We start from the raw sequence: 14100 nt of genomic DNA on the forward strand, positions 1-14100 counted from the left end.
CGGTGGCTGCCGGGGCCTAATGGGTACGGGGTTTCTTAATGTGGTGGCGAGAAGGTTCTGGTATTAGGCAGTGGTGATGGTTGTGCAACTTTGTAAATTTACTGAAAATGATTACATTGTGCGCTTAAAAAACGAGTGAATTTTATAAGACGTAGATTCTACCTCAGTAGGCTTTTGGAGAAGGAGGAGAAGAAAGAAGAAAGAGGAGGCAGCTTGCGAAGGACGCAGGGAGGTGGGCGGCGGCGGCAGGAAGAGCCCCAGGCGGGCGTGTGCAGGGCCGCGTGCACCCAGACCCCAGCCAGAGAGCTCTCCCTGCTAACTCAGTGAGCCCTGCTTGAGTACCTACAATGATGCTACTGTGCTGGGGCACGAAGCTGCCAGGAGCAGGGATTTGCACTCAGATGGGCCTGGGTTCGAATCCTAGCTCTGATCCTGCCAAATGGCGTCGTCCTGGACAACCTGCTTCTCCTCTCTGTGCCTCGGTTCCTTCTGATGTCAAACGAGGTCGGTGAAAAAGATAACAACGACCACAACGGCAACAATAATAATTTCTTCCCTCACAGGGCAGCTGGGGGATGAGGTGAGGTGAGGTCAGAAGAGCGCCTAGCAGATTTCAAGTACTCGCTCACTGAAAGCCTTGAGGATGAAGTGTGAGGTGGTGGGGACATCGAGTGAGAATGACGGAGACCAGGTTCTCGCCCTCTGGGAGCTCAGGGTCTACAGGAGGGAAGCACTTGGAAATAAATTATGGCACTGGAGGCTGAAGGGCCTGGAGTGCACAGGAAAGGGTGCAACCCAGGAGGGCTTCTTAGAGGAAGTGGCATGGAGCCGAGGCTTGAGATACGACCAAACGTTTCTCTTCTCAGGAGACCCTGTCTTCAAGTGGAAGATTTAGCATCTCTGGAAATACATCTTCTTAGGTCAGAAGTGCCATTTCCATATTCATGGGGCTCTCATTATGGGCTACCCACCCCCTGCACACATACACCCCCCCACCACACACACACCTCTTTTAGAAATAAAACTTTGGGGCAACTTTTTTTCCCCCCAAAAATAATTTATTCAAAAGAGAAACAATAGCAGTGAAAACAAACTGGGGTGGCCAGGGCTGTGAGGGCTGCAGATGAATGTCCCAACTTCAGCCCAGCAGCCCTGACTGGCTTGCAAAATCGAAACTGACAAGAGACCTGATGGGGACCCAAGCTGAGTGACACGTGCTCCAAAATCAGTGACAAGCGTTAAAATAAAAATCTAAATGGCCGTGGAAGACTTGGCTTTTTCGGGTTTAGAATGAAGACCCTAGTGCAAAAGGGGTTAAAAACTCCTAATAAAGCAAAATGTTGAAAGCATTTCGATCGCCCCCATCCTGCCCTCTGGTGGTCACTTGTGAACACTGCATCAGGAAGCTGGTGCTTTCCTTTAATCTGGGAGGAGGACGGGTGGGGGAGAGAACAGAAACTGTAGCAAGACCCCCGCTGGAGGACACTCAGGGCATTTCTGATGCCCCTTGAAGGTGGAGGCTTCCAAGAGTCTGACATCCCTGGACCCAGCCCGCCGGTGGCACCTGCCCACTTTCCCAAGCCTCTGTTTCCCCATGAACTGTGGCAGAGTCAGCGAGATCGTATGTGAATCGAGACTGCCAATACCGCCTGTGTTAACTGAAGGTGGCTGGGTGTGGTTAAAAAATTTTTTTTTCTCCAATGTATAAAAACAGTGAGATTTCACAATGAGATCAAATCCCCGTCATCAGTTCTGCTTGGAACATCGGGTGGTCCAGCCACTCTGGGCAGGACCACCCTGGGAGGGCGCCCGCCCTCTACCCTGTTTGTCATTAAATTCCCATCCCTGCCTGGCCTGGCTTCTGAGGGTAGCCCCGATACAGGATCTCGAGGGACAGCGCCCACAAATCTGGATTCAGAAGCCCCGAATGCATCTATCTGAAGCCGGCACTTAGGGATCACCAGGTCAGGGGGTTTCTGAGGTGGAAGGAATGGGGGCCTCGGAGCGCTGTCCCACCCCCCTGACTAAATTCTCTGCGTCGCTCCAAGCCCTCCTCTCTGCTCAGTGACAAGGCCACCCTGCGAGCACAGGGGTCCCCTCCCAGGAGTGTGGCGAGGACAACAGATCTCTGTTGCACAGGCAAAGAGGTCAAGCCCCCCGGCCACTGCTCAGGCTGAGCCCTCTGCCTGGGCTGCCCTTCCTGCCTCTCCCTACCTGGCTGACTTCTACACACCACCAAGACCCAGTTTCACTGCACCTCGAGCCCTTCTGGCCTCCCCACAACCAAGTCAAGGGTGTTGGAGCACTGTTCCTCTCGCCGGGCCGGTTAGCTGTGCACATGCCTATCCGTCCTCCCTGCTCGGCTGCTGACCCAGCCTCTGGTTCACTTGCTCACTCATTCATTCAACATGGCGCTGAGCAAAGGAGTCAGGAGCCCGGAAATCCCGCAATTCTTGTTTGCGGTAGGGAGACAGGAGATCAGGAACCAAAGAAATAGTAAGTGCAGACAGAGGTTAGAAGAGGGAAGAAATGAAACCGGTACAAGGGGACTGTAAAAATGAGGGGAGTGCCAAAAAGTGGAGACACACCAAATGTCCATCAGTTGACACACAGCCAATCAAAGTGTGGTATGTTGACATGACAGAGTACTATCTAGCCGTAAAAAGGAACGGAGTATCCATCCATGGCCCGGATGGACTTAGAAAACATAATGCTGAGTAAAATAAGACTGACCCAAAAGGACAGATATTGTGTGATTCCATTTATACAAGGTACCTAGAACAGGCAATTCTTACAGACAGAAAACAGGAAAGGGTTTGCCTAGGGCTGGGGACCGACTGGGGGTGGCAGCTAATGGGTCCGGCTTTCTTTTTGGGTGAGGAACACATTCTAGAGGTGACTGTGGTGATGGCTGCACGTATTAGAAACCACTGAATTCTGCCCTCTGAATGAGTGAATTGTATGTCATGTGGATTACACCTTGATAAAGCTGTCACATTTTGAAACGTGAGCCAAGTTCAAGAAAAACGTTAACCATGTATTAGTCCAGGCGGTTCATGAAAATGAAAAACGTTCAGAGTGATACATGAGAATGACTAGGGTTTGGGAAACATCAAATTCATGTGTTAGATCCTCCAAGCACAAGCTCCGTGTGGGTTCAAATCCCAGCTCTGTCACCTCCTGGCTTCATGATGTGGGCAAGTGACCTCACCTCTCTGGGCCCCAGCTTTGCCAACTGGAAAATGGGAACAAGAATAGTCCCCACCTCATAGGGTCACCGTGAGAATGAACCGAACACGGTGCCTGGCACATCCTAGGAGGTCGAGCAATTGTATCAGGAGGGGCCCAGGGACTGACTGCTCAAGGGTGCTTGGTTTCTTTGGGGGGAATGAAAATCTTCTAAATTGATTGCTTGATGGGTGCACAAGTTTGTGAGTATACCGGAAGTGGAGTAAACCCTCGCGCTGCATGTCTACTATGTGCCGGGCACTGTGCTGGGTGTTCCCTGCTTCTCAGAGCCTCCACCCTGATGGGGGAGGAAGACACGGCGTGACGGGAGGACACTGCATGTGACACAGGTGTCTGGGGTCCTTCTAGAGATGTGGCATCAGGGAAGGCCCCGCTGAGCGGTGACATTGAGCTGAGAGATGCCCTGAGAGGAGGGAAGTCAGGAGGGAATCTGGAGGACAGCAAACAGCCTGTGCTAAGGGCCTGGGTGGAAACACACCCGCATGTGAAGGGAACATTCTGGAGGCCAGTGTGGCTTGAGTGGGGTAAGTGGAGATTGAGTGCTGGGAGCAGAGGTCACGTGGGTGGCCAGGGGCCAAACCACACACAGACCTTTAGGCCGTTTGTGCCCACAAACTGGAGCCTGAGTGCGATGGGATTTTATCCTCCAGGAACCGATGTGAACCTGGCTTCTCTCCAGCGTGCAGTAGGTGCTCAGCAAACGTTTCTGGAATGAACTCCGAACTCTGCCTGGGCCCTGGACCGCTAAGTCCAACTTCGCAATTTACCAATGTCTTTCTCATCCACTCATGACAGCCTGTGAGGGGCATGGAGTGGGCTTCACCCCATTTCACAGATGAGGGAAATAAAGCTCAGCGAGGTGTCCGAAGCCAGAGAGTGGCAGCTGAACAAGGTTAGATGAGAATACGGGCCGAGTGGGGCTTATTCGGGGTTCCCGCAGGCGTGTGTGTGTGTGTGTGTGTGTACATATACACAAGAGCGCTTGTGTGCACCCTGGAAGCAGAAATGGTGTGGCCCCAGCAACCCTGCCAGGGTGCTGTGTCTCGATCGCCTGTACAGGTGAAGCAAGTAATTGTGACTGGTAGCAGTTGAAAGTGTATGTTCATTAATGATTTACTTTCTTACAAAAAAAAAAAAGAAATGAGAGTCAAGATTATTCTAGTATTAGCACCATTCTCACGCAAGGGCACATCAACACACTTTCCCAAGGAGGTGCAACAAAAGGACGAGATCATCCTCCGCCCTCTGGGCCTCTGCTTCCTCACCTACGCAATGGCGGCAGCGTGCCATGGCACGGAACGGGTTAACACGTGGACAAGGTGAACAGGTCCCAGGATATCCTCCCAGCGCCCACAAGCTGCCCGCCCGGCCCCAGTAGGGAGGCTTTGCAAGCGGAGCAGGTGTTCAGGTCATTCACTGGCCTTTGGCCTCTGTGGGTGGCAGGCACCTGGCTGGGGGTCCTCCGTGGCCTCAGTGCCCAGGAACCCACAGAGCCCCGGGAGTTCCAGTGGCACAACTGAAACAGAATTCAGCCCAGCAGGACTCCCCTGTCCTCACAAAACGCCCTCACCCCTCCCCGGCCGCAAGGGGTGAGTCCATAGGCCAAGAATCAATCCAGGTGTTGCGATTCCTTTGCTGTGTGCCCTTGGGCCAGTCACCTCCCCTCTCTGAGCCTCGGGTTCAGCATCTCCAAAATGGGCATCTTCCTGGCACCTCAGGATACAGTGGGGTCACTCAGGGGGAAAATGCCAGGATATGGCCCTCAACAAAGTGTAGGCCCAGGCCTCAGGTTCCTCATCTACAACACGGGGACAACCTCTTGGGGTTTGAGAGGATTCAATGGGATAGTGGAATAACGTTTGTACAGCACTCAGCACAGGGACTGTCACATAGAAACTCAATATATGAGATACAGTCATGGTAATAACAGCAAACACTTAAAAAACACCTACTAGGTGTCAACCACTGTTCACAGTGCCTTCTGACATTAATTCATCTAAACTCAGTTCATTTCTAACAAGTTGGCTCTATTATTATCCCTTTTTTACAGATGGGGAAACAGAGGCACAGAGATATTAACCCACACAAGGTCACATGGCTAAGAAGTAGCAGAGTTAAGATCCAAACCCAGGCTCTCTGGCTTAAGATACATGTTACACGTCAACTAAAAAATTATTTTTGGTATGCATATTATAACACAAATTTTAGAAATTATTTTCTACGCAACAAAAGAAAAAGTAGTAGATAAATTAGATGTAATCAAAATTGAAAACCTTCATGCATCAAAGAGCACTACTAAGAGAATGAAAAAACAATCCACAGAATGGGAGAGAATATTTGCAGATCACGTATCTAATAAGAGACGAATAGCCAGGATATACATATGTGTGTGTGTGTGTATATATATATATGTATATGTATGTATATATATATGTATGTGTATGTATATATATATATACATACATCAATCCGATTCAAAAATGGGCAAAGATACACAACTAGTCAAGAAGCACAAGAAAAGATATTCAATATCATTAGTCGTTAGGGGAAGGCAAATCAAATCCACGAGGAGATACCACTTCACACCCATTAGGATAGATGGTATTTTTTTTTAAAAACACAGAAAATGACAAGTGTTGGTGAAGATGTGGAGAAATTAGAACCCTTGTGCATTATTGCTGGTGACAATGTAAATTGGTGAAGCCACTGTGGTGAACCCTCAAAAAGTTAAACGTAGAATTACCATATTTTTTGGAGCAATTCCACTCTCCGGTATAGACTCAAAATAATGGATAGCAGGGACTCAGACAGATACTTGCACACCAATGTTACTAGTAGCATTATTCACAATAGTCAAAAGGTGGACACAACCCAAGTGTCCATCCACAGAAGAACGGACAAACAAAATGTGTTCTGTACATACGAGGGAATATTTTTCAGCCATAAAAAGGAGTGGAGTGCAGGGGCTTCCCTGGTGGCGCAGTGGTTGGGAGTCCGCCTGCCAATGCAGGGGACACGGGTTTGTGACCCCGTACGGGAAGATCCCACATGCCGCGGAGCGGCTGGGCTCGTGAGCCATGGCCGCTGAGCCTGCGCGTCCGGAGCCTGTGCTCCGCAACGGGAGAGGCCACAACAGTGAGAGGCCCGCGTACCGCAAAAAAAAAAAAAAAAAAAAATCTGTTAAAAAAAGGAGTGGAGTGCTGACACGTGCTACACCACAGACAAATAAATAAATAAAACAAGCCAAACACAAAAGGATACACACTGTATGATTCCATTTATATGAAGTACCCAGAAAGGGCAAATTCATAGAGACAGAAAGTAGAGTAGAGGTTACCGGGGGCTGTGGGAGTCGGGGAGTGGGGAGTTAGTGTTTCACGGCACAGACAGACTTTCTGTTCGGGATGATGAGACAAGCTCTGCAGATGGATGGTGGTGATGGTTACAAAACACCGAGAATTTATATAATGACATACATTATTATAAATGTATAGTAAGCTTAAAATGGTTATGTGTATTTAACCACAGTAATTTTTTTTTTAATCGTCTTGCCCAAATTGTTCCAACATCCTAACCAGTCTCCGAGCTTCCAGTTTACCCTCTCCAACCCTTCTCTGCAATGCCACTAGAGGGCGCTCCAGGCCGCACCTCTGACCTTCTCTAACCCTGGTCCTAACTTCCCTTGGCTCCTCCACGCCTCTGGCCAGCGAACACCAGGCCCCTTATTCTAACCCTGAAGGCTCATCCCCACCACTCCCCAGGTAACCCCCTCGAAGCTCCTGGAAAACCCCACATTGTCCCACCCAACACCAGAGTATTAGCTCCAGGAGAGCAGGAACCACGTCTTGTTCACTGCTGTACCTGATGGGCCCAAAACAGCACATAACACATAGTAGGTACTCATGCATTTCTGTTGAACGAAAGAGTGAGTGACTAAATCAACAAATAACTAGTTTGTACCATCCTGGCTTTACAGTCTAGGAATGTGAGCAATTTGAGGACAAGTTAGCTTGTTCATCTTTGGTATCTGTAAAGCTTTGCATGAATTAATAACTGGGTGGAGGATGGATGGATGGGTAGGTAGATGTCCGGGAGGGTAGATGAGTGAGTGGGTGGAGAGAGAACTGGGTAAATGAATAAATACAAAATCTTCCCAATACAAAATCTCAGGCACAACTGGTTATTTGCTTTTTTTTTTGCGGTACGCAGGCCTCTCACTGTTGTGGCCTCTCCCGTTGCGGAGCACAGGCTCCGGACGCGCAGGCTCAGCGGCCATGGCTCACGGGCCCAGCCACTCCGCGGCATGTGGGATCTTCCCGGACCAGGGCACGAACCCGTGTCCCCTGCATCGGCAGGCGGACTCCCAACCACTGCGCCACCAGGGAAGCCCTGGTCATTTGCATTTTAAGACCTAGGAAATGAAAACTTTCTGGTCTGGCTGGTTTTAATCCAGAAAAGGAACTTTAATCAGCTGAGATATAAATTACTCCATTCTTCTCCAGCCCTTTGGACTCAACAGTGAAAGACAAGAAGCCATTAACAAATGAAATTAGCCACCTGTCAGAGGATTCCGGGGCCTCCTAAGAGCCCAGCTCGCTGTCCAGATCCTCACCACTCAGCTCCGCGTCACGCTCCTAGAGCTGGTCCATCATTCGGACTCACCCAGGCAGAAGGAGTCACTCTGGCCACTGGGCCGGCTCCCTCCCGGCCTGTTCCTTCCACCTCAGCCTTCCTTCCCTTCCCTGAAGCCTGCTCCCCAGCAGACTGGGGGCCTTGGACTGGGGACTGTGTCCTCCAATCCCTGAAGCCCAGTGCCCAGCACACATCTCACATCACAGCACACAGATGCTGGGTAGATTTTCTCTCTTGTCCTGTATCCCGGTTTGGAGGCCCCAGGCTCCCTTGACAAGGAAGCCAGACTGTACTAAACGTTGCTATTTGGTTTTTGTTGTCGTTGTCGTTTGGCCGCACCCCGCGGCTTGCAGGATCCTAGTTCCCCAACCAGAGATTGAACCCATGGCCCCTGCAGTGGAAGTGCGGAGTCCCGACCACTGGACCACCACGGAATTCCCGACAATGCTATCTGAACGACCAATGGCCATTTCCAACGTGGCCAACTTCCAGCGTGGAACACTGACTTTTCCAGACCCTCTTGCTGCTAGCAGTGGCCGTGTGACCCATTACTGCCCTCTGGGAGGGTGCTCCAGGGAGAGCTGTTGCTTTCTTGCAAACTCAGCTGACATGGCCCCTCTGGCTTCCCACTTCTTCCCACCTGAAAGTGGACCGAATGGCTGGAAAAGTGACAGCCACCTTGGGACCACGAGGCACGAAGCAGGAGGGAAAGCCCAAGAGACTCTCAGAGGTGTTGACCTAAGTCAGCCGCTGCCCACCTCCAGATATCTTGCTGCATGAGGCAAATTAGGCCTTTCAATTAAGCCAGTGAGCCACGTTCCTGGTACAGTTCAGCATGACATGGACACAGGCCCAACTTCATATGTGGGAACACCAAGCAACACAGTATGGGGAGGAGAATTCACATCCCCAGCAAATAAAAAGCTGTCATATCTTTTACAACTTGCTGGTGTTTTTTTTTTTTTTTTTTTTTGCGGCATGCGGGCCTCTCACTGCTGCAGCCCCTCCCGCCGCGGAGCACAGGCTCCGGATGCGCAGGCCCAGCGGCCATGGCTCACGGGCCCAGCCGCTCCGCGGCATGTGGGATCCCCCCGGACGGGGGCACGAACCCGTGTACCCTGCATCGGCAGGCGGACTCCCAACCACTGCGCCACCAGGGAAGCCCTGTACAACTTGTTTTTTAAGCACAATCTTTGATGAGTTCTTTCTAGCAGTTCATATATGGTTTTCCATTTTGCTTTTATTTCCTTCTCTTTTGACAGCCCAGTCAACCAACTGAAATTCAAAGAGAACCTCTAACCAGGACCACTGATGTCTCCATTTTGGGGCCACATCAAGAGTTCCCTCTTATCTCAAGTTGATCGCACTCACAAGAATTACTATTCTTGTCATTAGAATTCAAAAAAATGTGCCCCCATTCTCCAGTCATTATAATAAAGTTATCAGGCTCAGAGTGGATATATGTATATGTTTAACTGATTCACTATGCTGTACACCTGAAACTAACACAGCATTGTAAATCAATTATACGCCAATAAAATTTTTTTTAAAAAAGAGAGAGATCATAAGAAGGATAAAAATAAAGTTATCAGGTTCAAATGCTTTCCAAGCTTCAGGGATTGCCCTGGCCGATCCCTGTCCAAAGATGACAGCATGACGACAGAGCTGCCAGGAGGTGTGCCGCTGCTCAAAGCAAGAACCACTGGTTCATCAGCAGGACGTGTGGGAAAAGTCTGAACTCAGGATTAAAACACACACGGGGGGGGGGGGGGGGGCGGTGTCCAGAAACGACTTCCAGGCCACCTCCTGGACCCCGCATGACACTCAGGAACAGAACACAGTTTCACACCCCCCAACCTGGCCCAAGCTGCCCCCCCCACCAGGGGCAAACCACTTCTTCCCAGCCCACACCCATCTGGCAAACGCCTGCTCATCTCTGAAGACTTAAAACAATTGTCCCTCCTCTGTGAGACCTCCCCAGATGGAGAGATATACTCCCTAATTTTGGGGGGGGCTAGGAACCATGAGCAAATTGAACGAGGGAATGCAGGTGAAGCGCGCGACAGGGCGCCCGGCACACACGGGAAGGGCTCAGTGACCCGGAGCCATTCGAACCCACGGCAGGTATTTGCTTGCCTTCTCATCCACCTGTGTCTTATTCGTAACATGCAGATAAACATTTGTCAAAAGAAAGACTGGGGGGCTTCCCTGGTGGCGCAGTGGTTGAGAGTCCGGCTGCCGATACAGGGGACACGGGTTCGTGCCCCAGTCCGGGAGGATCCCACATGCCGCGGAGCGGCTGGGCCCGTGAGCCATGGCCGCTGAGCCTGCGCGTCCGGAGCCTGTGCTCCGCAACGGGAGAGGCCACAACAGTGAGAGGCCTGCGTACCGCAAAAAAAAAGAAAAGGAAGACTGAACCCCCGAAATGTTCCATCTCAGCCCAACTGGGCTGGTCACTGACCCCCCGACACGCCTCTCACTTCACCTCACCTCCATGCCTTTGCATGCGTTGTCCCTACTTCCTGAGCTCCCGCCTTCACCCAACTATGCCCTCCCGGGCCACCTCCAGGCCCGCCTGGACTGTGGACCCGAGGAAACTGAGTGAGAGACTCTCCAGGGCCCCCTCACTCAGGGCCTGGCACAAAGTAGGCCCACGAGGGGGTGAACTCGTCACTAGATGAGCCACCAAATGCTGACTGACGGGTTTGGGGATTTGGGAGAACATTCTTGAGGTTACCAGAGGCCCATCTGCCACATCGCAGGGAAGCCCCAGAGCCAGTGAATCTGTGCCTTCACGGTCACGGGAGGGGCCTCTGGGGTGAACCATGACCCAAGGTCGTGGTCCACGACTGAGTCACCGTGTTTTACGATCCCAGCACGAGTGCAAGCCAAAGGCTCACTTTACGAGGAAAAGAGGGTGTGCCCATCCACCATCACCCCTGGATGGGGGAGGGAGAAGGCTGGGCGCAGGACTAGGACCCGCCACACAGACCGGAGGTCCTAAGGACGGCCCTGAAAGGAGCGGGGGAGCAGAGAGAGCAGAGAGCACCGGCCAGGGACTCAGAACTCCAGTCCCAGCCCAGCCTGGCTGCCGTGGGACCCCCCGGACAGAACACCTCCCCTCCCCTGCCCTCCGTTTCCTCAACGGCAAAAAAACTCCTAAGAGAGGGGACAACTTCCCGTTCCATCAGCAGCTCTTTGAGAGAATATAGAGGAAAAAAACAGCTGACAGCAAATCATAATTAACAACACAGTGGGACTTCCGTGGTGGCGCAGCGGTTAAGAATCCGCCTGACAATGCAGGGGACACGGGATCGAGCCCTGGTCCGGGAAGATCCCACATGCCGTGGAGCAACTAAGCCCGTGCGCCACAACTACTGACCCTGCACTCTAGAGCCCGCGAGCCACAACTACTGAGCCTGTGTGTCACAACTACTGAAGCCCGCGCGCCTAGAGCCCATGCTCCACAACAAGAGAAGCCACCGCAATAAGAAGCCCGCGTACCGCAACGAAGAGCAGCCCCCGCTCCCCGCAACTAGAGAAAGCCTACGTGTAGCAACAAAGACCCAACGCAGCCAAAAATAAGTAAATTTATTTTTAAAAAAACCCAAACAAAAACACAGTAACATTTATCAGGCAGTTACTCTCCATCAGCGCTTTATAAGCATCATCTCTTTTCAGCCCCATCTCCTACCACACGATGAGGTGGACTCAGACCTTGGGAGAGGCACTTACTGGCTCTGAGCCTCAGTTTTCCCACCTGTAAAATGGGGATAAACTAGTATCTACGCCACCCAGTAAGCACTGTGGTGGGCACTGTTATTCCTGCAATCCACCACTTTACAGCGGAAAAAAAGAGAGGCGCTGAGTGCTAAACTCACTCGTTTGCCGCCTCTATGAAGCGGCCGGGTGGAACCGGTCTGACCTCATGCTCAGGGTCTGACCAGCTGGGGGTGGGCAGGGCTCTGCAGATCAGCAGGGCATCAGCCCCAGTGCGTCCCAGGCACCCTTCGGAGGGTGGCCAACCCTATGCTGGACAAATATCACATTCTCAGCCCCGGGGATTGGTTGGCTGTCTTGTTTCCTTGTGAGCGATGCCCCAGGCACTGCAGGCCCAAGGGCAGAGAGGGGCTGGCAGAGTGGTCCCAGGCCAAAAGCACAGGCCTGAGGCAGAAGGGGCCCAGGGCTAAGGCTGGAGGTGAAACACGCCCAGTATGCATTCCAGCTCCCCCGTTTGCTAACTGTGTGGCCTCGGGCAAGTGGCTTAACCTCTCTGAGACTCGGTTTCCTCCTCTGCAAAAGGGGATTCATATTCCCTAACATGAGTGGGGAGTGGGGACTGACAAGGCCTGGAGCACAGACTCAAAAAAGGGAGATGAACCTGAATCTCAATTGGAAGTCAACAGTACAAAGTCATCAATCAAAACAGTGACGGGAGTAACGGCGGATGGCGTTTATCCACTAGTGAGTGAATCCTCAAACGTACCACAGAGTATAAAACGCGGGACTGACCACCTCCTACCTCCAGAGGGGTAGGGGCAGCTGGCAGGGCCAAGGGCTCAGGACCCCAGGCCTCACCTGCAGGGTTGCCCTGCCTACGTCAGGCCCTCTCTCGAGGCCTCAGTTTCCCCGTTCATAATGAGAGAGTTGGACTAGGAGAGAAAAAAGGGAGACGACAGGAGGAGGGGGAGTTAGGAGGAGGAGGAGGAGGGGGCAAGGGAGGTGGAAGAGAAGGAGAGGAAAAGGAAAGCGGGAACAGTGATCCCCGCAGCCAAGGCATTAACTGGGAATTTACTCTCCTGAGGGCTGAGTGACCTCATTTACTGCTCACAAAAATACTCTGGAGGCCACTTAGGACCAGCCTCATTTTACAGAAGCAAAAACTGAGGCTCAGTGGGGTCCATCAGACCACTTGCCTGAGGTCACAGAGTGCCAGGGTCAGAACTTGAACCTACTTCTTTCAGCCTCCAGAGCCTCAATGCTGAGGTCCCCCCAGACAGGCTTTTGGAGCCATCAGAAAGTGAGCTGAACACCATCACCCCCTGGTGGCCACTACCTGGAATTGCAGGTGTCAGTCCTGAAAGCAGGGAACTGAGGTCTGGGGCCCCAGCTCTGTCTTGCTCAGGCTCAGTACCCCAACCCGTCCACCTCTGGGGGAGAGGTGATCAAGCAGGCAGTAATGGGGCAGGGGCCTTGGGGGCCAGAAGGAGGGAGCCACCTGACGACTCCATGGACAAAGGCTCCTCAGTGACAGAGGGAGAAAGGGGAGGGGCCAGCAAGCAGAGACTGTAAAAAGACAGGGTTTGAATGCTCTTCGCTCCATGGCCTTTGTCTTCTCTCTCTCTCTCTCTCTCTCTCTCTCTCTTTCTCTCTCTCTCTCTCTCTCTCTCTCTCTCTCTCTCTCTCTCTCTCACACACACACACACACACACACACACACACACACACACACACAATCAGATAAGCTGAGTCAGTGCCTGAGAGGGAATGGAGACAAGGGTGAGAAAGAAATCGGTGGCTGAGATCTGGACACTTGAGGAATTTTCCAGGGCTCCTCAGCCGATGTCTGAGTCCCCGCATGGGAGCTGTCACCCCCAGCCCCACAGTCAGGCCTTTTCACTCTCCCATCAGGTCTCGGCAAGAAGCCTGCCAGGGGCAGTGTCTTCACCCATTTTACAGGAGGAGACCAAGGTTTAGGTAACTGAAGTCTCTTGCCCGTGGCCATAAAGCTAGACGGAATGGACCTCAGGCTTCAATGCTGCAGAAGCCCACGTCTCAGAGACGTGAGACCGGGCACAGATAACCACTGAAATGCATGCAGCCTTGCACTCAGAATGATCTCAGGCACAGAGCTGGTGTTGCCTCATTAAAAAAGGCTTATCTCAGATGTCCCCACGTGGGGCCCAGGGCCCGGGAGGAAATGCAGAGCTCAGATCTCCCAGGATCATGGAGCAAAAGTGAAAAGAAAAAAAAACAGAAAAGAAAATCATGAAAATTCAGATGTGGTAAAGCCCTGGAACCCAGCTGGGGACACTGAGGCTCCAGGGAAGGGGGCTCCCCTGGGGTCCTGCCGCCTCATTTACCTACTTGCTTCCACAAGTGAGGAAACAGGCTGAGAGGGAGGAAGTGCTGGCTGAGGAGACAGAGCTCAGTGACAGCCAAAAGGACACTCAAAAACAAGAATAATAACAACAATGATAATAATAATGGTAACGTAAC

General features: G+C 51.9%; 1 protein-coding gene across 6 annotated transcripts in view; it reads right to left on the reverse strand.

Moving 5' to 3' along the window:
• KIAA1671 (KIAA1671 ortholog) overlaps positions 1-14100 on the reverse strand; it is a 187808-nt gene that overhangs the window by 98186 nt on the left and 75522 nt on the right. The window lies entirely within an intron of this gene.

The sequence above is a fragment of the Pseudorca crassidens genome, chromosome 12 (assembly GCF_039906515.1).
Source record: "Pseudorca crassidens isolate mPseCra1 chromosome 12, mPseCra1.hap1, whole genome shotgun sequence".
NCBI classification, from domain to species: domain Eukaryota; kingdom Metazoa; phylum Chordata; class Mammalia; order Artiodactyla; family Delphinidae; genus Pseudorca; species Pseudorca crassidens.